Below are 20,096 nucleotides of genomic sequence, written 5' to 3' on the forward strand. Positions count from 1 at the left end.
AAGATCCTTAACCGAGTGAAGGCCTGAGGAAAACCGAGTTGGCACTGCATATTCCAAGGGCCTGCCAGTGTAAAGTGAGGAATTGTGCTCTTTGCTCAGGTTGGATCTCACCTCGACTTCCTGCTTGAGGTAGAGGGCGGGGAGGTATGAGTTCCCAGAAGGAAGGCGGAGGAGAAGGTTTCTCTCGGTGTAAGTCACTATTCCTAACTGAGTCCAAGTGGCCCAGCACATGAGACCGTGTAGGACTGTGTTCCAGTGCTCTTTGCAAGCTATGGCAACCTAGGTTTCGAAGGAAGAGAACAGTGTGTCGCGTTGGACTCTGCAGGCCAAGAAGTGTTCCGAAGGGCCTACACGGCTGTCTGTTGCTCAGCAGGCAGAGAGGAGACTTGGCGTACTCAGTGTAGTTGCACGGGACACAGTGCGGACGCGAGAGCCCATTGCGTCCTGAAAGGCATCCTCGAGTTGCATGTATGCAGCACAACGACGAACACTTCATGGAAACTGCTGTATGCCCAACATGCCCGTTGGCAAAAGGGGAACTTACGGGGAGCCTAGTGGTCACCTTGCGGTTTCCCCGAAAGAACGAGGGTGGCAGGATTAGCTCCCCACAAGGATTGCAAGCACCCAGTTCCTCTGTGGAAATTAGTGTTTTCCTCCCAAGGCGTTGCTGCACTGAATAGACGCTGGGCCTTTTCAGGGTTTTGAACACAGCTCTGTTGCCGCAAGGATGCAGCTTTCCAAACGGGAAGAGACTGCTTTTCTACGCAGGGCCTCCTATGCTAGTTAACAGGCAACATAAGTACCTGCAGTCTTTGAGGTGCGAAGGCAGACACACGCGACACACAGGGCCCTTTGCTGAATCAATTTTAATGAGCAGGTGTCTAAGTGTCGCAAGTTCCCTAACCAATAGAAGGCCTGAGGAAGGCCTTTTTGGCACTGCCTCTTCCAGAGGCCTACCAGTGTAATGTGGTGAATTGTGGTCTTTGACCAGGTTGGATGTCACATCCAATTCCTGCATGATGTAGAGGGCCGGCAGCTATGAGTTCCCAGAAGGAACACTGGGCAGAGGGTGTCTCTCATGGCACGTCACTCTTCTGCACTGAGTCAAAGTTGCCCAGCCCATTAGACCGGCTGGGAATATATTCCCGAGGTATTTGTAAGCTGTGTCAACCTGGTTCTCCAAGGAAGGGAGCAGTGTGTCGCCCTGGATTCTGCATGCCAAGAAGTGTTCCGAAGGGCCTACAAGGCTGTCTGTTGATCAGCATGCAGAGAGGACACTTGGGGTACTCAGTGTATTTACACGGGCAACGGTGCGGATGCCAGAGCCCTAGGAGACCTGAAAGGTCTACTCGTGTTCCATTGAAGCTGAACCACGACCAAGACCTCATGGAAACTGCTGCACGCAGAGCTTGCCAGGGGGAAAAATTGGTCCTTACGATGAGACTAGTGGTCGTCTTGTGGTTTCCCAGAACGAACGAGGGCTGTGGGATTAGCTCCCCCTAAGAATTGAAAGCACCTGATTTCTCTGGGCAAAATACTCGTTTCCCTCGCAAGCGTGCCTGCAGTGAATAGGAGCTGGGCAATTCTACACTTTTGCACACAGGTTCTAGGCCGCAAGAATCCAGCTTTCGAAAGGGGATAAGACTGCTTTTGTTCGCGGATGCTAGCGGCCACCTTGCGATTTCCCAGAACGAACGTGGGCCACAGATTCGCTCCCCTCTGAATGCGCAAGCACCCTGTTTGTCTGGGGAACATACTGGTTTCCTCCCCAGGTGTGCCTGCAGTGAGTAGAAGCTGGGCATATTTAGGGATTCGGAAACAACTCCGAGGCCACGAGTATCCAGATTTCCAAAGGGGGAAACGCTGGTTTTCTAAGCAGGGCCACCTAACCTAGTTAACACCCAACCTAAGTACTTGTAGAATTGGAACGGCAAAGGGAGACCATCGCGACACACTGGGCCCTTGGCTAAACAAGTTTTATTGCACAGGCTTCTACGTGTGGCAAGATCCTTAACCGAGTGAAGGCCTGAGGAAAACCGAGTTGGCACTGCATATTCCAAGGGCCTGCCAGTGTAACGTGAGGAACTGTGCTCTTTGCTCAGGTTGGATCTCACCTCGACTTCCTGCTTGAGGTAGAGGGCGGGGAGGTATGAGTTCCCAGAAGGAACGTGGAGGAGAAGGTTTCTCTCGGTGTAAGTCACTATTCCTAACTGAGTCCAAGTGGCCCAGCACATGAGACCGTGTAGGACTGTGTTCCAGTGCTCTTTGCAAGCTATGGCAACCTAGGTTTCGAAGGAAGAGAACAGTGTGTCGCGTTGGACTCTGCAGGCCAAGAAGTGTTCCGAAGGGCCTACACGGCTGTCTGTTGCTCAGCAGGCAGAGAGGAGACTTGGCGTACTCAGTGTAGTTGCACGGGACACAGTGCGGACGCGAGAGCCCATTGCGTCCTGAAAGGCATCCTCGAGTTGCATGTATGCAGCACAACGACGAACACTTCATGGAAACTGCTGTATGCCCAACATGCCCGTTGGCAAAAGGGGAACTTACGGGGAGCCTAGTGGTCACCTTGCGGTTTCCCCGAAAGAACGAGGGTGGCAGGATTAGCTCCCCACAAGGATTGCAAGCACCCAGTTCCTCTGTGGAAATTAGTGTTTTCCTCCCAAGGCGTTGCTGCACTGAATAGACGCTGGGCCTTTTCAGGGTTTTGAACACAGCTCTGTTGCCGCAAGGATGCAGCTTTCCAAACGGGAAGAGACTGCTTTTCTACGCAGGGCCTCCTATGCTAGTTAACAGGCAACATAAGTACCTGCAGTCTTTGAGGTGCGAAGGCAGACACACGCGACACACAGGGCCCTTTGCTGAATCAATTTTAATGAGCAGGTGTCTAAGTGTCGCAAGTTCCCTAACCAATAGAAGGCCTGAGGAAGGCCTTTTTGGCACTGCCTCTTCCAGAGGCCTACCAGTGTAATGTGGTGAATTGTGGTCTTTGACCAGGTTGGATGTCACATCCAATTCCTGCATGATGTAGAGGGCCGGCAGCTATGAGTTCCCAGAAGGAACGCTGGGCAGAGGGTGTCTCTCATGGCACGTCACTCTTCTGCACTGAGTCAAAGTTGCCCAGCCCATTAGACCGGCTGGGAATATATTCCCGAGGTATTTGTAAGCTGTGTCAACCTGGTTCTCCAAGGAAGGGAGCAGTGTGTCGCCCTGGATTCTGCATGCCAAGAAGTGTTCCGAAGGGCCTACAAGGCTGTCTGTTGATCAGCATGCAGAGAGGACACTTGGGGTACTCAGTGTATTTACACGGGCAACGGTGCGGATGCCAGAGCCCTAGGAGACCTGAAAGGTCTACTCGTGTTCCATTGAAGCTGAACCACGACCAAGACCTCATGGAAACTGCTGCACGCAGAGCTTGCCAGGGGGAAAAATTGGTCCTTACGATGAGACTAGTGGTCGTCTTGTGGTTTCCCAGAACGAACGAGGGCTGTGGGATTAGCTCCCCCTAAGAATTGAAAGCACCTGATTTCTCTGGGCAAAATACTCGTTTCCCTCGCAAGCGTGCCTGCAGTGAATAGGAGCTGGGCAATTCCACACTTTTGCACACAGGTTCTAGGCCGCAAGAATCCAGCTTTCGAAAGGGGATAAGACTGCTTTTGTTCGCGGATGCTAGCGGCCACCTTGCGATTTCCCAGAACGAACGTGGGCCACAGATTCGCTCCCCTCTGAATGCGCAAGCACCCTGTTTGTCTGGGGAACATACTGGTTTCCTCCCCAGGTGTGCCTGCAGTGAGTAGAAGCTGGGCATATTTAGGGTTTCGGAAACAACTCCGAGGCCACGAGTATCCAGATTTCCAAAGGGGGAAACGCTGGTTTTCTAAGCAGGGCCACCTAACCTAGTTAACACCCAACCTAAGTACTTGCAGAATTGGAACGGCCAAGGGAGACCATCGCGACACAATGGGCCCTTGGCTAAACAAGTTTTATTGCACAGGCTTCTACGTGTGGCAAGATCCTTAACCGAGTGAAGGCCTGAGGAAAACCGAGTTGGCACTGCATATTCCAAGGGCCTGCCAGTGTAAAGTGAGGAATTGTGCTCTTTGCTCAGGTTGGATCTCACCTCGACTTCCTGCTTGAGGTAGAGGGCGGGGAGGTATGAGTTCCCAGAAGGAAGGCGGAGGAGAAGGTTTCTCTCGGTGTAAGTCACTATTCCTAACTGAGTCCAAGTGGCCCAGCACATGAGACGGTGTAGGACTGTGTTCCAGTGCTCTTTGCAAGCTATGGCAACCTAGGTTTCGAAGGAAGAGAACAGTGTGTCGCGTTGGACTCTGCAGGCCAAGAAGTGTTCCGAAGGGCCTACACGGCTGTCTGTTGCTCAGCAGGCAGAGAGGAGACTTGGCGTACTCAGTGTAGTTGCACGGGACACAGTGCGGACGCGAGAGCCCATTGCGTCCTGAAAGGCATCCTCGAGTTGCATGTATGCAGCACAATGACGAACACTTCATGGAAACTGCTGTATGCCCAACATGCCCGTTGGCAAAAGGGGAACTTACGGGGAGCCTAGTGGTCACCTTGCGGTTTCCCCGAAAGAACGAGGGTGGCAGGATTAGCTCCCCACAAGGATTGCAAGCACCCAGTTCCTCTGTGGAAATTAGTGTTTTCCTCCCAAGGCGTTGCTGCACTGAATAGACGCTGGGCCTTTTCAGGGTTTTGAACACAGCTCTGTTGCCGCAAGGATGCAGCTTTCCAAACGGGAAGAGACTGCTTTTCTACGCAGGGCCTCCTATGCTAGTTAACAGGCAACATAAGTACCTGCAGTTTTTGAGGTGCGAAGGCAGACACACGCGACACACAGGGCCCTTTGCTGAATCAATTTTAATGAGCAGGTGTCTAAGTGTCGCAAGTTCCCTAACCAATAGAAGGCCTGAGGAAGGCCTTTTTGGCACTGCCTCTTCCAGAGGCCTACCAGTGTAATGTGGTGAATTGTGGTCTTTGACCAGGTTGGATGTCACATCCAATTCCTGCATGATATAGAGGGCCGGCAGCTATGAGTTCCCAGAAGGAACACTGGGCAGAGGGTGTCTCTCATGGCACGTCACTCTTCTGCACTGAGTCAAAGTTGCCCAGCCCATTAGACCGGCTGGGAATATATTCCCGAGGTATTTGTAAGCTGTGTCAACCTGGTTCTCCAAGGAAGGGAGCAGTGTGTCGCCCTGGATTCTGCATGCCAAGAAGTGTTCCGAAGGGCCTACAAGGCTGTCTGTTGATCAGCATGCAGAGAGGACACTTGGGGTACTCAGTGTATTTACACGGGCAACGGTGCGGATGCCAGAGCCCTAGGAGACCTGAAAGGTCTACTCGTGTTCCATTGAAGCTGAACCACGACCAAGACCTCATGGAAACTGCTGCACGCAGAGCTTGCCAGGGGGAAAAATTGGTCCTTACGATGAGACTAGTGGTCGTCTTGTGGTTTCCCAGAACGAACGAGGGCTGTGGGATTAGCTCCCCCTAAGAATTGAAAGCACCTGATTTCTCTGGGTAAAATACTCGTTTCCCTCGCAAGCGTGCCTGCAGTGAATAGGAGCTGGGCAATTCTACACTTTTGCACACAGGTTCTAGGCCGCAAGAATCCAGCTTTCGAAAGGGGATAAGACTGCTTTTGTTCGCGGATGCTAGCGGCCACCTTGCGATTTCCCAGAACGAACGTGGGCCACAGATTCGCTCCCCTCTGAATGCGCCAGCACCCTGTTTGTCTGGGGAACATACTGGTTTCCTCCCCAGGTGTGCCTGCAGTGAGTAGAAGCTGGGCATATTTAGGGATTCAGAAACAACTCCGAGGCCACGAGTATCCAGATTTCCAAAGGGGGAAACGCTGGTTTTCTAAGCAGGGCCACCTAACCTAGTTAACACCCAACCTAAGTACTTGCAGAATTGGAACGGCAAAGGGAGACCATCGCGACACACTGGGCCCTTGGCTAAACAAGTTTTATTGCACAGGCTTCTACGTGTGGCAAGATCCTTAACCGAGTGAAGGCCTGAGGAAAACCGAGTTGGCACTGCATATTCCAAGGGCCTGCCAGTGTAACGTGAGGAACTGTGCTCTTTGCTCAGGTTGGATCTCACCTCGACTTCCTGCTTGAGGTAGAGGGCGGGGAGGTATGAGTTCCCAGAAGGAAGGCGGAGGAGAAGGTTTCTCTCGGTGTAAGTCACTATTCCTAACTGAGTCCAAGTGGCCCAGCACATGAGACCGTGTAGGACTGTGTTCCAGTGCTCTTTGCAAGCTATGGCAACCTAGGTTTCGAAGGAAGAGAACAGTGTGTCGCGTTGGACTCTGCAGGCCAAGAAGTGTTCCGAAGGGCCTACACGGCTGTCTGTTGCTCAGCAGGCAGAGAGGAGACTTGGCGTACTCAGTGTAGTTGCACGGGACACAGTGCGGACGCGAGAGCCCATTGCGTCCTGAAAGGCATCCTCGAGTTGCATGTATGCAGCACAACGACGAACACTTCATGGAAACTGCTGTATGCCCAACATGCCCGTTGGCAAAAGGGGAACTTACGGGGAGCCTAGTGGTCACCTTGCGGTTTCCCCGAAAGAACGAGGGTGGCAGGATTAGCTCCCCACAAGGATTGCAAGCACCCAGTTCCTCTGTGGAAATTAGTGTTTTCCTCCCAAGGCGTTGCTGCACTGAATAGACGCTGGGCCTTTTCAGGGTTTTGAACACAGCTCTGTTGCCGCAAGGATGCAGCTTTCCAAACGGGAAGAGACTGCTTTTCTACGCAGGGCCTCCTATGCTAGTTAACAGGCAACCTAAGTACCGGCAGTCTTTGAGGTGCGAAGGCAGACACACGCGACACACAGGGCCCTTTGCTGAATCAATTTTAATGAGCAGGTGTCTAAGTGTCGCAAGTTCCCTAACCAATAGAAGGCCTGAGGAAGGCCTTTTTGGCACTGCCTCTTCCAGAGGCCTACCAGTGTAATGTGGTGAATTGTGGTCTTTGACCAGGTTGGATGTCACATCCAATTCCTGCATGATGTAGAGGGCCGGCAGCTGAGTTCCCAGAAGGAACGCTGGGCAGAGGGTGTCTCTCATGGCACGTCACTCTTCTGCACTGAGTCAAAGTTGCCCAGCCCATTAGACCGGCTGGGAATATATTCCCGAGGTATTTGTAAGCTGTGTCAACCTGGTTCTCCAAGGAAGGGAGCAGTGTGTCGCCCTGGATTCTGCATGCCAAGAAGTGTTCCGAAGGGCCTACAAGGCTGTCTGTTGATCAGCATGCAGAGAGGACACTTGGGGTACTCAGTGTATTTACACGGGCAACGGTGCGGATGCCAGAGCCCTAGGAGACCTGAAAGGTCTACTCGTGTTCCATTGAAGCTGAACCACGACAAAGACCTCATGGAAACTGCTGCACGCAGAGCTTGCCAGGGGGAAAAATTGGTCCTTACGATGAGACTAGTGGTCGTCTTGTGGTTTCCCAGAACGAACGAGGGCTGTGGGATTAGCTCCCCCTAAGAATTGAAAGCACCTGATTTCTCTGGGCAAAATACTCGTTTCCCTCGCAAGCGTGCCTGCAGTGAATAGGAGCTGGGCAATTCCACACTTTTGCACACAGGTTCTAGGCCGCAAGAATCCAGCTTTCGAAAGGGGATAAGACTGCTTTTGTTCGCGGATGCTAGCGGTCACCTTGCGATTTCCCAGAACGAACGTGGGCCACAGATTCGCTCCCCTCTGAATGCGCCAGCACCCTGTTTGTCTGGGGAACATACTGGTTTCCTCCCCAGGTGTGCCTGCAGTGAGTAGAAGCTAGGCATATTTAGGGATTCGGAAACAACTCTGAGGCCACGAGTATCCAGATTTCCAAAGGGGGAAACGCTGGTTTTCTAAGCAGGGCCACCTAACCTAGTTAACACCCAACCTAAGTACTTGCAGAATTGGAACGGCCAAGGGAGACCATCGCGACACACTGGGCCCTTGGCTAAACAAGTTTTATTGCACAGGCTTCTACATGTGGCAAGATCCTTAACCGAGTGAAGGCCTGAGGAAAACCGAGTTGGCACTGCATATTCCAAGGCCTGCCAGTGTAACGTGAGGAATTGTGCTCTTTGCTCAGGTTGGATCTCACCTCGACTTCCTGCTTGAGGTAGAGGGCGGGGAGGTATGAGTTCCCAGAAGGAAGGCGGAGGAGAAGGTTTCTCTCGGTGTAAGTCACTATTCCTAACTGAGTCCAAGTGGCCCAGCACATGAGACCGTGTAGGACTGTGTTCCAGTGCTCTTTGCAAGCTATGGCAACCTAGGTTTCGAAGGAAGAGAACAGTGTGTCGCGTTGGACTCTGCAGGCCAAGAAGTGTTCCGAAGGGCCTACACGGCTGTCTGTTGCTCAGCAGGCAGAGAGGAGACTTGGCGTACTCAGTGTAGTTGCACGGGACACAGTGCGGACGCGAGAGCCCATTGCGTCCTGAAAGGCATCCTCGAGTTGCATGTATGCAGCACAACGACGAACACTTCATGGAAACTGCTGTATGCCCAACATGCCCGTTGGCAAAAGGGGAACTTACGGGGAGCCTAGTGGTCACCTTGCGGTTTCCCCGAAAGAACGAGGGTGGCAGGATTAGCTCCCCACAAGGATTGCAAGCACCCAGTTCCTCTGTGGAAATTAGTGTTTTCCTCCCAAGGCGTTGCTGCACTGAATAGACGCTGGGCCTTTTCAGGGTTTTGAACACAGCTCTGTTGCCGCAAGGATGCAGCTTTCCAAACGGGAAGAGACTGCTTTTCTACGCAGGGCCTCCTATGCTAGTTAACAGGCAACCTAAGTACCGGCAGTCTTTGAGGTGCGAAGGCAGACACACGCGACACACAGGGCCCTTTGCTGAATCAATTTTAATGAGCAGGTGTCTAAGTGTCGCAAGTTCCCTAACCAATAGAAGGCCTGAGGAAGGCCTTTTTGGCACTGCCTCTTCCAGAGGCCTACCAGTGTAATGTGGTGAATTGTGGTCTTTGACCAGGTTGGATGTCACATCCAATTCCTGCATGATGTAGAGGGCCGGCAGCTATGAGTTCCCAGAAGGAACGCTGGGCAGAGGGTGTCTCTCATGGCACGTCACTCTTCTGCACTGAGTCAAAGTTGCCCAGCCCATTAGACCGGCTGGGAATATATTCCCGAGGTATTTGTAAGCTGTGTCAACCTGGTTCTCCAAGGAAGGGAGCAGTGTGTCGCCCTGGATTCTGCATGCCAAGAAGTGTTCCGAAGGGCCTACAAGGCTGTCTGTTGATCAGCATGCAGAGAGGACACTTGGGGTACTCAGTGTATTTACACGGGCAACGGTGCGGATGCCAGAGCCCTAGGAGACCTGAAAGGTCTACTCGTGTTCCATTGAAGCTGAACCACGACAAAGACCTCATGGAAACTGCTGCACGCAGAGCTTGCCAGGGGGAAAAATTGGTCCTTACGATGAGACTAGTGGTCGTCTTGTGGTTTCCCAGAACGAACGAGGGCTGTGGGATTAGCTCCCCCTAAGAATTGAAAGCACCTGATTTCTCTGGGCAAAATACTCGTTTCCCTCGCAAGCGTGCCTGCAGTGAATAGGAGCTGGGCAATTCCACACTTTTGCACACAGGTTCTAGGCCGCAAGAATCCAGCTTTCGAAAGGGGATAAGACTGCTTTTGTTCGCGGATGCTAGCGGCCACCTTGCGATTTCCCAGAACGAACGTGGGCCACAGATTCGCTCCCCTCTGAATGCGCAAGCACCCTGTTTGTCTGGGGAACATACTGGTTTCCTCCCCAGGTGTGCCTGCAGTGAGTAGAAGCTGGGCATATTTAGGGATTCGGAAACAACTCCGAGGCCACGAGTATCCAGATTTCCAAAGGGGGAAACGCTGGTTTTCTAAGCAGGGCCACCTAACCTAGTTAACACCCAACCTAAGTACTTGCAGAATTGGAACGGCCAAGGGAGACCATCGCGACACACTGGGCCCTTGGCTAAACAAGTTTTATTGCACAGGCTTCTACGTGTGGCAAGATCCTTAACCGAGTGAAGGCCTGAGGAAAACCGAGTTGGCACTGCATATTCCAAGGGCCTGCCAGTGTAACGTGAGGAATTGTGCTCTTTGCTCAGGTTGGATCTCACCTCGACTTCCTGCTTGAGGTAGAGGGCGGGGAGGTATGAGTTCCCAGAAGGAAGGTGGAGGAGAAGGTTTCTCTCGGTGTAAGTCACTATTCCTAACTGAGTCCAAGTGGCCCAGCACATGAGACCGTGTAGGACTGTGTTCCAGTGCTCTTTGCAAGCTATGGCAACCTAGGTTTCGAAGGAAGAGAACACTGTGTCGCGTTGGACTCTGCAGGCCAAGAAGTGTTCCGAAGGGCCTACACGGCTGTCTGTTGCTCAGCAGGCAGAGAGGAGACTTGGCGTACTCAGTGTAGTTGCACGGGACACAGTGCGGACGCGAGAGCCCATTGCGTCCTGAAAGGCATCCTCGAGTTGCATGTATGCAGCACAACGACGAACACTTCATGGAAACTGCTGTATGCCCAACATGCCCGTTGGCAAAAGGGGAACTTACGGGGAGCCTAGTGGTCACCTTGCGGTTTCCCCGAAAGAACGAGAGTGGCAGGATTAGCTCCCCACAAGGATTGCAAGCACCCAGTTCCTCTGTGGAAATTAGTGTTTTCCTCCCAAGGCGTTGCTGCACTGAATAGACGCTGGGCCTTTTCAGGGTTTTGAACACAGCTCTGTTGCCGCAAGGATGCAGCTTTCCAAACGGGAAGAGACTGCTTTTCTACGCAGGGCCTCCTATGCTAGTTAACAGGCAACATAAGTACCTGCAGTCTTTGAGGTGCGAAGGCAGACACACGCGACACACAGGGCCCTTTGCTGAATCAATTTTAATGAGCAGGTGTCTAAGTGTCGCAAGTTCCCTAACCAATAGAAGGCCTGAGGAAGGCCTTTTTGGCACTGCCTCTTCCAGAGGCCTACCAGTGTAATGTGGTGAATTGTGGTCTTTGACCAGGTTGGATGTCACATCCAATTCCTGCATGATGTAGAGGGCCGGCAGCTATGAGTTCCCAGAAGGAACGCTGGGCAGAGGGTGTCTCTCATGGCACGTCACTCTTCTGCACTGAGTCAAAGTTGCCCAGCCCATTAGACCGGCTGGGAATATATTCCCGAGGTATTTGTAAGCTGTGTCAACCTGGTTCTCCAAGGAAGGGAGCAGTGTGTCGCCCTGGATTCTGCATGCCAAGAAGTGTTCCGAAGGGCCTACAAGGCTGTCTGTTGATCAGCATGCAGAGAGGACACTTGGGGTACTCAGTGTATTTACACGGGCAACGGTGCGGATGCCAGAGCCCTAGGAGACCTGAAAGGTCTACTCGTGTTCCATTGAAGCTGAACCACGACCAAGACCTCATGGAAACTGCTGCACGCAGAGCTTGCCAGGGGGAAAAATTGGTCCTTACGATGAGACTAGTGGTCGTCTTGTGGTTTCCCAGAACGAACGAGGGCTGTGGGATTAGCTCCCCCTAAGAATTGAAAGCACCTGATTTCTCTGGGCAAAATACTCGTTTCCCTCGCAAGCGTGCCTGCAGTGAATAGGAGCTGGGCAATTCTACACATTTGCACACAGGTTCTAGGCCGCAAGAATCCAGCTTTCGAAAGGGGATAAGACTGCTTTTGTTCGCGGATGCTAGCGGCCACCTTGCGATTTCCCAGAACGAACGTGGGCCACAGATTCGCTCCCCTCTGAATGCGCAAGCACCCTGTTTGTCTGGGGAACATACTGGTTTCCTCCCCAGGTGTGCCTGCAGTGAGTAGAAGCTGGGCATATTTAGGGATTCAGAAACAACTCCGAGGCCACGAGTATCCAGATTTCCAAAGGGGGAAACGCTGGTTTTCTAAGCAGGGCCACCTAACCTAGTTAACACCCAACCTAAGTACTTGCAGAATTGGAACGGCCAAGGGAGACCATCGCGACACACTGGGCCCTTGGCTAAACAAGTTTTATTGCACAGGCTTCTACGTGTGGCAAGATCCTTAACCGAGTGAAGGCCTGAGGAAAACCGAGTTGGCACTGCATATTCCAAGGGCCTGCCAGTGTAACGTGAGGAATTGTGCTCTTTGCTCAGGTTGGATCTCACCTCAACTTCCTGCTTGAGGTAGAGGGCGGGGAGGTATGAGTTCCCAGAAGGAAGGCGGAGGAGAAGGTTTCTCTCGGTGTAAGTCACTATTCCTAACTGAGTCCAAGTGGCCCAGCACATGAGACCGTGTAGGACTGTGTTCCAGTGCTCTTTGCAAGCTATGGCAACCTAGGTTTCGAAGGAAGAGAACAGTGTGTCGCGTTGGACTCTGCAGGCCAAGAAGTGTTCCGAAGGGCCTACACGGCTGTCTGTTGCTCAGCAGGCAGAGAGGAGACTTGGCGTACTCAGTGTAGTTGCACGGGACACAGTGCGGACGCGAGAGCCCATTGCGTCCTGAAAGGCATCCTCGAGTTGCATGTATGCAGCACAACGACGAACACTTCATGGAAACTGCTGTATGCCCAACATGCCCGTTGGCAAAAGGGGAACTTACGGGGAGCCTAGTGGTCACCTTGCGGTTTCCCCGAAAGAACGAGGGTGGCAGGATTAGCTCCCCACAAGGATTGCAAGCACCCAGTTCCTCTGTGGAAATTAGTGTTTTCCTCCCAAGGCGTTGCTGCACTGAATAGACGCTGGGCCTTTTCAGGGTTTTGAACACAGCTCTGTTGCCGCAAGGATGCAGCTTTCCAAACGGGAAGAGACTGCTTTTCTACGCAGGGCCTCCTATGCTAGTTAACAGGCAACCTAAGTACCGGCAGTCTTTGAGGTGCGAAGGCAGACACACGCGACACACAGGGCCCTTTGCTGAATCAATTTTAATGAGCAGGTGTCTAAGTGTCGCAAGTTCCCTAACCAATAGAAGGCCTGAGGAAGGCCTTTTTGGCACTGCCTCTTCCAGAGGCCTACCAGTGTAATGTGGTGAATTGTGGTCTTTGACCAGGTTGGATGTCACATCCAATTCCTGCATGATGTAGAGGTCCGGCAGCTATGAGTTCCCAGAAGGAACGCTGGGCAGAGGGTGTCTCTCATGGCACGTCACTCTTCTGCACTGAGTCAAAGTTGCCCAGCCCATTAGACCGGCTGGGAATATATTCCCGAGGTATTTGTAAGCTGTGTCAACCTGGTTCTCCAAGGAAGGGAGCAGTGTGTCGCCCTGGATTCTGCATGCCAAGAAGTGTTCCGAAGGGCCTACAAGGCTGTCTGTTGATCAGCATGCAGAGAGGACACTTGGGGTACTCAGTGTATTTACACGGGCAACGGTGCGGATGCCAGAGCCCTAGGAGACCTGAAAGGTCTACTCGTGTTCCATTGAAGCTGAACCACGACCAAGACCTCATGGAAACTGCTGCACGCAGAGCTTGCCAGGGGGAAAAATTGGTCCTTACGATGAGACTAGTGGTCGTCTTGTGGTTTCCCAGAACGAACGAGGGCTGTGGGATTAGCTCCCCCTAAGAATTGAAAGCACCTGATTTCTCTGGGCAAAATACTCGTTTCCCTCGCAAGCGTGCCTGCAGTGAATAGGAGCTGGGCAATTCCACACTTTTGCACACAGGTTCTAGGCCGCAAGAATCCAGCTTTCGAAAGGGGATAAGACTGCTTTTGTTCGCGGATGCTAGCGGTCACCTTGCGATTTCCCAGAACGAACGTGGGCCACAGATTCGCTCCCCTCTGAATGCGCCAGCACCCTGTTTGTCTGGGGAACATACTGGTTTCCTCCCCAGGTGTGCCTGCAGTGAGTAGAAGCTGGGCATATTTAGGGATTCGGAAACAACTCCGAGGCCACGAGTATCCAGATTTCCAAAGGGGGAAACGCTGGTTTTCTAAGCAGGGCCACCTAACCTAGTTAACACCCAACCTAAGTACTTGCAGAATTGGAACGGCCAAGGGAGACCATCGCGACACACTGGGCCCTTGGCTAAACAAGTTTTATTGCACAGGCTTCTACGTGTGGCAAGATCCTTAACCGAGTGAAGGCCTGAGGAAAACCGAGTTGGCACTGCATATTCCAAGGCCTGCCAGTGTAACGTGAGGAATTGTGCTCTTTGCTCAGGTTGGATCTCACCTCGACTTCCTGCTTGAGGTAGAGGGCGGGGAGGTATGAGTTCCCAGAAGGAAGGCGGAGGAGAAGGTTTCTCTCGGTGTAAGTCACTATTCCTAACTGAGTCCAAGTGGCCCAGCACATGAGACCGTGTAGGACTGTGTTCCAGTGCTCTTTGCAAGCTATGGCAACCTAGGTTTCGAAGGAAGAGAACAGTGTGTCGCGTTGGACTCTGCAGGCCAAGAAGTGTTCCGAAGGGCCTACACGGCTGTCTGTTGCTCAGCAGGCAGAGAGGAGACTTGGCGTACTCAGTGTAGTTGCACGGGACACAGTGCGGACGCGAGAGCCCATTGCGTCCTGAAAGGCATCCTCGAGTTGCATGTATGCAGCACAACGACGAACACTTCATGGAAACTGCTGTATGCCCAACATGCCCGTTGGCAAAAGGGGAACTTACGGGGAGCCTAGTGGTCACCTTGCGGTTTCCCCGAAAGAACGAGGGTGGCAGGATTAGCTCCCCACAAGGATTGCAAGCACCCAGTTCCTCTGTGGAAATTAGTGTTTTCCTCCCAAGGCGTTGCTGCACTGAATAGACGCTGGGCCTTTTCAGGGTTTTGAACACAGCTCTGTTGCCGCAAGGATGCAGCTTTCCAAACGGGAAGAGACTGCTTTTCTACGCAGGGCCTCCTATGCTAGTTAAGAGGCAACCTAAGTACCGGCAGTCTTTGAGGTGCGAAGGCAGACACACGCGACACACAGGGCCCTTTGCTGAATCAATTTTAATGAGCAGGTGTCTAAGTGTCGCAAGTTCCCTAACCAATAGAAGGCCTGAGGAAGGCCTTTTTGGCACTGCCTCTTCCAGAGGCCTACCAGTGTAATGTGGTGAATTGTGGTCTTTGACCAGGTTGGATGTCACATCCAATTCCTGCATGATGTAGAGGGCCGGCAGCTATGAGTTCCCAGAAGGAACGCTGGGCAGAGGGTGTCTCTCATGGCACGTCACTCTTCTGCACTGAGTCAAAGTTGCCCAGCCCATTAGACCGGCTGGGAATATATTCCCGAGGTATTTGTAAGCTGTGTCAACCTGGTTCTCCAAGGAAGGGAGCAGTGTGTCGCCCTGGATTCTGCATGCCAAGAAGTGTTCCGAAGGGCCTACAAGGCTGTCTGTTGATCAGCATGCAGAGAGGACACTTGGGGTACTCAGTGTATTTACACGGGCAACGGTGCGGATGCCAGAGCCCTAGGAGACCTGAAAGGTCTACTCGTGTTCCATTGAAGCTGAACCACGACAAAGACCTCATGGAAACTGCTGCACGCAGAGCTTGCCAGGGGGAAAAATTGGTCCTTACGATGAGACTAGTGGTCGTCTTGTGGTTTCCCAGAACGAACGAGGGCTGTGGGATTAGCTCCCCCTAAGAATTGAAAGCACCTGATTTCTCTGGGCAAAATACTCGTTTCCCTCGCAAGCGTGCCTGCAGTGAATAGGAGCTGGGCAATTCCACACTTTTGCACACAGGTTCTAGGCCGCAAGAATCCAGCTTTCGAAAGGGGATAAGACTGCTTTTGTTCGCGGATGCTAGCGGCCACCTTGCGATTTCCCAGAACGAACGTGGGCCACAGATTCGCTCCCCTCTGAATGCGCAAGCACCCTGTTTGTCTGGGGAACATACTGGTTTCCTCCCCAGGTGTGCCTGCAGTGAGTAGAAGCTGGGCATATTTAGGGATTCGGAAACAACTCCGAGGCCACGAGTATCCAGATTTCCAAAGGGGGAAACGCTGGTTTTCTAAGCAGGGCCACCTAACCTAGTTAACACCCAACCTAAGTACTTGCAGAATTGGAACGGCCAAGGGAGACCATCGCGACACACTGGGCCCTTGGCTAAACAAGTTTTATTGCACAGGCTTCTACGTGTGGCAAGATCCTTAACCGAGTGAAGGCCTGAGGAAAACCGAGTTGGCACTGCATATTCCAAGGGCCTGCCAGTGTAACGTGAGGAATTGTGCTCTTTGCTCAGGTTGGATCTCACCTCGACTTCCTGCTTGAGGTAGAGGGCGGGGAGGTATGAGTTCCCAGAAGGAAGGTGGAGGAGAAGGTTTCTCTCGGTGTAAGTCACTATTCCTAACTGAGTCCAAGTGGCCCAGCACATGAGACCGTGTAGGACTGTGTTCCAGTGCTCTTTGCAAGCTATGGCAACCTAGGTTTCGAAGGAAGAGAACACTGTGTCGCGTTGGACTCTGCAGGCCAAGAAGTGTTCCGAAGGGCCTACACGGCTGTCTGTTGCTCAGCAGGCAGAGAGGAGACTTGGCGTACTCAGTGTAGTTGCACGGGACACAGTGCGGACGCGAGAGCCCATTGCGTCCTGAAAGGCATCCTCGAGTTGCATGTATGCAGCACAACGACGAACACTTCATGGAAACTGCTGTATGCCCAACATGCCCGTTGGCAAAAGGGGAACTTACGGGGAGCCTAGTGGTCACCTTGCGGTTTCCCCGAAAGAACGAGAGTGGCAGGATTAGCTCCCCACAAGGATTGCAAGCACCCAGTTCCTCTGTGGAAATTAGTGTTTTCCTCCCAAGGCGTTGCTGCACTGAATAGACGCTGGGCCTTTTCAGGGTTTTGAACACAGCTCTGTTGCCGCAAGGATGCAGCTTTCCAAACGGGAAGAGACTGCTTTTCTACGCAGGGCCTCCTATGCTAGTTAACAGGCAACATATGTACCTGTAGTCTTTGAGGTGCGAAGGCAGACACACGCGACACACAGGGCCCTTTGCTGAATCAATTTTAATGAGCAGGTGTCTAAGTGTCGCAAGTTCCCTAACCAATAGAAGACCTGTGGAAGGCCTTTTTGGCACTGCCTCTTCCAGAGGCCTACCAGTGTAATGTGGTGAATTGTGGTCTTTGACCAGGTTGGATGTCACATCCAATTCCTGCATGATGTAGAGGGCCGGCAGCTATGAGTTCCCAGAAGGAACGCTGGGCAGAGGGTGTCTCTCATGGCACGTCACTCTTCTGCACTGAGTCAAAGTTGCCCAGCCCATTAGACCGGCTGGGAATATATTCCCGAGGTATTTGTAAGCTGTGTCAACCTGGTTCTCCAAGGAAGGGAGCAGTGTGTCGCCCTGGATTCTGCATGCCAAGAAGTGTTCCGAAGGGCCTACAAGGCTGTCTGTTGATCAGCATGCAGAGAGGACACTTGGGGTACTCAGTGTATTTACACGGGCAACGGTGCGGATGCCAGAGCCCTAGGAGACCTGAAAGGTCTACTCGTGTTCCATTGAAGCTGAACCACGACCAAGACCTCATGGAAACTGCTGCACGCAGAGCTTGCCAGGGGGAAAAATTGGTCCTTACGATGAGACTAGTGGTCGTCTTGTGGTTTCCCAGAACGAACGAGGGCTGTGGGATTAGCTCCCCCTAAGAATTGAAAGCACCTGATTTCTCTGGGCAAAATACTCGTTTCCCTCGCAAGCGTGCCTGCAGTGAATAGGAGCTGGGCAATTCCACACTTTTGCACACAGGTTCTAGGCCGCAAGAATCCAGCTTTCGAAAGGGGATAAGACTGCTTTTGTTCGCGGATGCTAGCGGCCACCTTGCGATTTCCCAGAACGAACGTGGGCCACAGATTCGCTCCCCTCTGAATGCGCAAGCACCCTGTTTGTCTGGGGAACATACTGGTTTCCTCCCCAGGTGTGCCTGCAGTGAGTAGAAGCTGGGCATATTTAGGGATTCGGAAACAACTCCGAGGCCACGAGTATCCAGATTTCCAAAGGGGGAAACGCTGGTTTTCTAAGCAGGGCCACCTAACCTAGTTAACACCCAACCTAAGTACTTGCAGAATTGGAACGGCCAAGGGAGACCATCGCGACACACTGGGCCCTTGGCTAAACAAGTTTTATTGCACAGGCTTCTACGTGTGGCAAGATCCTTAACCGAGTGAAGGCCTGAGGAAAACCGAGTTGGCACTGCATATTCCAAGGGCCTGCCAGTGTAACGTGAGGAATTGTGCTCTTTGCTCAGGTTGGATCTCACCTCGACTTCCTGCTTGAGGTAGAGGGCGGGGAGGTATGAGTTCCCAGAAGGAAGGCGGAGGAGAAGGTTTCTCTCGGTGTAAGTCACTATTCCTAACTGAGTCCAAGTGGCCCAGCACATGAGACCGTGTAGGACTGTGTTCCAGTGCTCTTTGCAAGCTATGGCAACCTAGGTTTCGAAGGAAGAGAACACTGTGTCGCGTTGGACTCTGCAGGCCAAGAAGTGTTCCGAAGGGCCTACACGGCTGTCTGTTGCTCAGCAGGCAGAGAGGAGACTTGGCGTACTCAGTGTAGTTGCACGGGACACAGTGCGGACGCGAGAGCCCATTGCGTCCTGAAAGGCATCCTCGAGTTGCATGTATGCAGCACAACGACGAACACTTCATGGAAACTGCTGTATGCCCAACATGCCCGTTGGCAAAAGGGGAACTTACGGGGAGCCTAGTGGTCACCTTGCGGTTTCCCCGAAAGAACGAGAGTGGCAGGATTAGCTCCCCACAAGGATTGCAAGCACCCAGTTCCTCTGTGGAAATTAGTGTTTTCCTCCCAAGGCGTTGCTGCACTGAATAGACGCTGGGCCTTTTCAGGGTTTTGAACACAGCTCTGTTGCCGCAAGGATGCAGCTTTCCAAACGGGAAGAGACTGCTTTTCTACGCAGGGCCTCCTATGCTAGTTAACAGGCAACATATGTACCTGTAGTCTTTGAGGTGCGAAGGCAGACACACGCGACACACAGGGCCCTTTGCTGAATCAATTTTAATGAGCAGGTGTCTAAGTGTCGCAAGTTCCCTAACCAATAGAAGACCTGTGGAAGGCCTTTTTGGCACTGCCTCTTCCAGAGGCCTACCAGTGTAATGTGGTGAATTGTGGTCTTTGACCAGGTTGGATGTCACATCCAATTCCTGCATGATGTAGAGGGCCGGCAGCTATGAGTTCCCAGAAGGAACGCTGGGCAGAGGGTGTCTCTCATGGCACGTCACTCTTCTGCACTGAGTCAAAGTTGCCCAGCCCATTAGACCGGCTGGGAATATATTCCCGAGGTATTTGTAAGCTGTGTCAACCTGGTTCTCCAAGGAAGGGAGCAGTGTGTCGCCCTGGATTCTGCATGCCAAGAAGTGTTCCGAAGGGCCTACAAGGCTGTCTGTTGATCAGCATGCAGAGAGGACACTTGGGGTACTCAGTGTATTTACACGGGCAACGGTGCGGATGCCAGAGCCCTAGGAGACCTGAAAGGTCTACTCGTGTTCCATTGAAGCTGAACCACGACCAAGACCTCATGGAAACTGCTGCACGCAGAGCTTGCCAGGGGGAAAAATTGGTCCTTACGATGAGACTAGTGGTCGTCTTGTGGTTTCCCAGAACGAACGAGGGCTGTGGGATTAGCTCCCCCTAAGAATTGAAAGCACCTGATTTCTCTGGGCAAAATACTCGTTTCCCTCGCAAGCGTGCCTGCAGTGAATAGGAGCTGGGCAATTCCACACTTTTGCACACAGGTTCTAGGCCGCAAGAATCCAGCTTTCGAAAGGGGATAAGACTGCTTTTGTTCGCGGATGCTAGCGGCCACCTTGCGATTTCCCAGAACGAACGTGGGCCACAGATTCGCTCCCCTCTGAATGCGCAAGCACCCTGTTTGTCTGGGGAACATACTGGTTTCCTCCCCAGGTGTGCCTGCAGTGAGTAGAAGCTGGGCATATTTAGGGATTCGGAAACAACTCCGAGGCCACGAGTATCCAGATTTCCAAAGGGGGAAACGCTGGTTTTCTAAGCAGGGCCACCTAACCTAGTTAACACCCAACCTAAGTACTTGCAGAATTGGAACGGCCAAGGGAGACCATCGCGACACACTGGGCCCTTGGCTAAACAAGTTTTATTGCACAGGCTTCTACGTGTGGCAAGATCCTTAACCGAGTGAAGGCCTGAGGAAAACCGAGTTGGCACTGCATATTCCAAGGGCCTGCCAGTG

This window comes from Balaenoptera ricei, chromosome 7 (genome assembly GCF_028023285.1).
Source record: "Balaenoptera ricei isolate mBalRic1 chromosome 7, mBalRic1.hap2, whole genome shotgun sequence".
Classification (NCBI taxonomy): domain Eukaryota; kingdom Metazoa; phylum Chordata; class Mammalia; order Artiodactyla; family Balaenopteridae; genus Balaenoptera; species Balaenoptera ricei.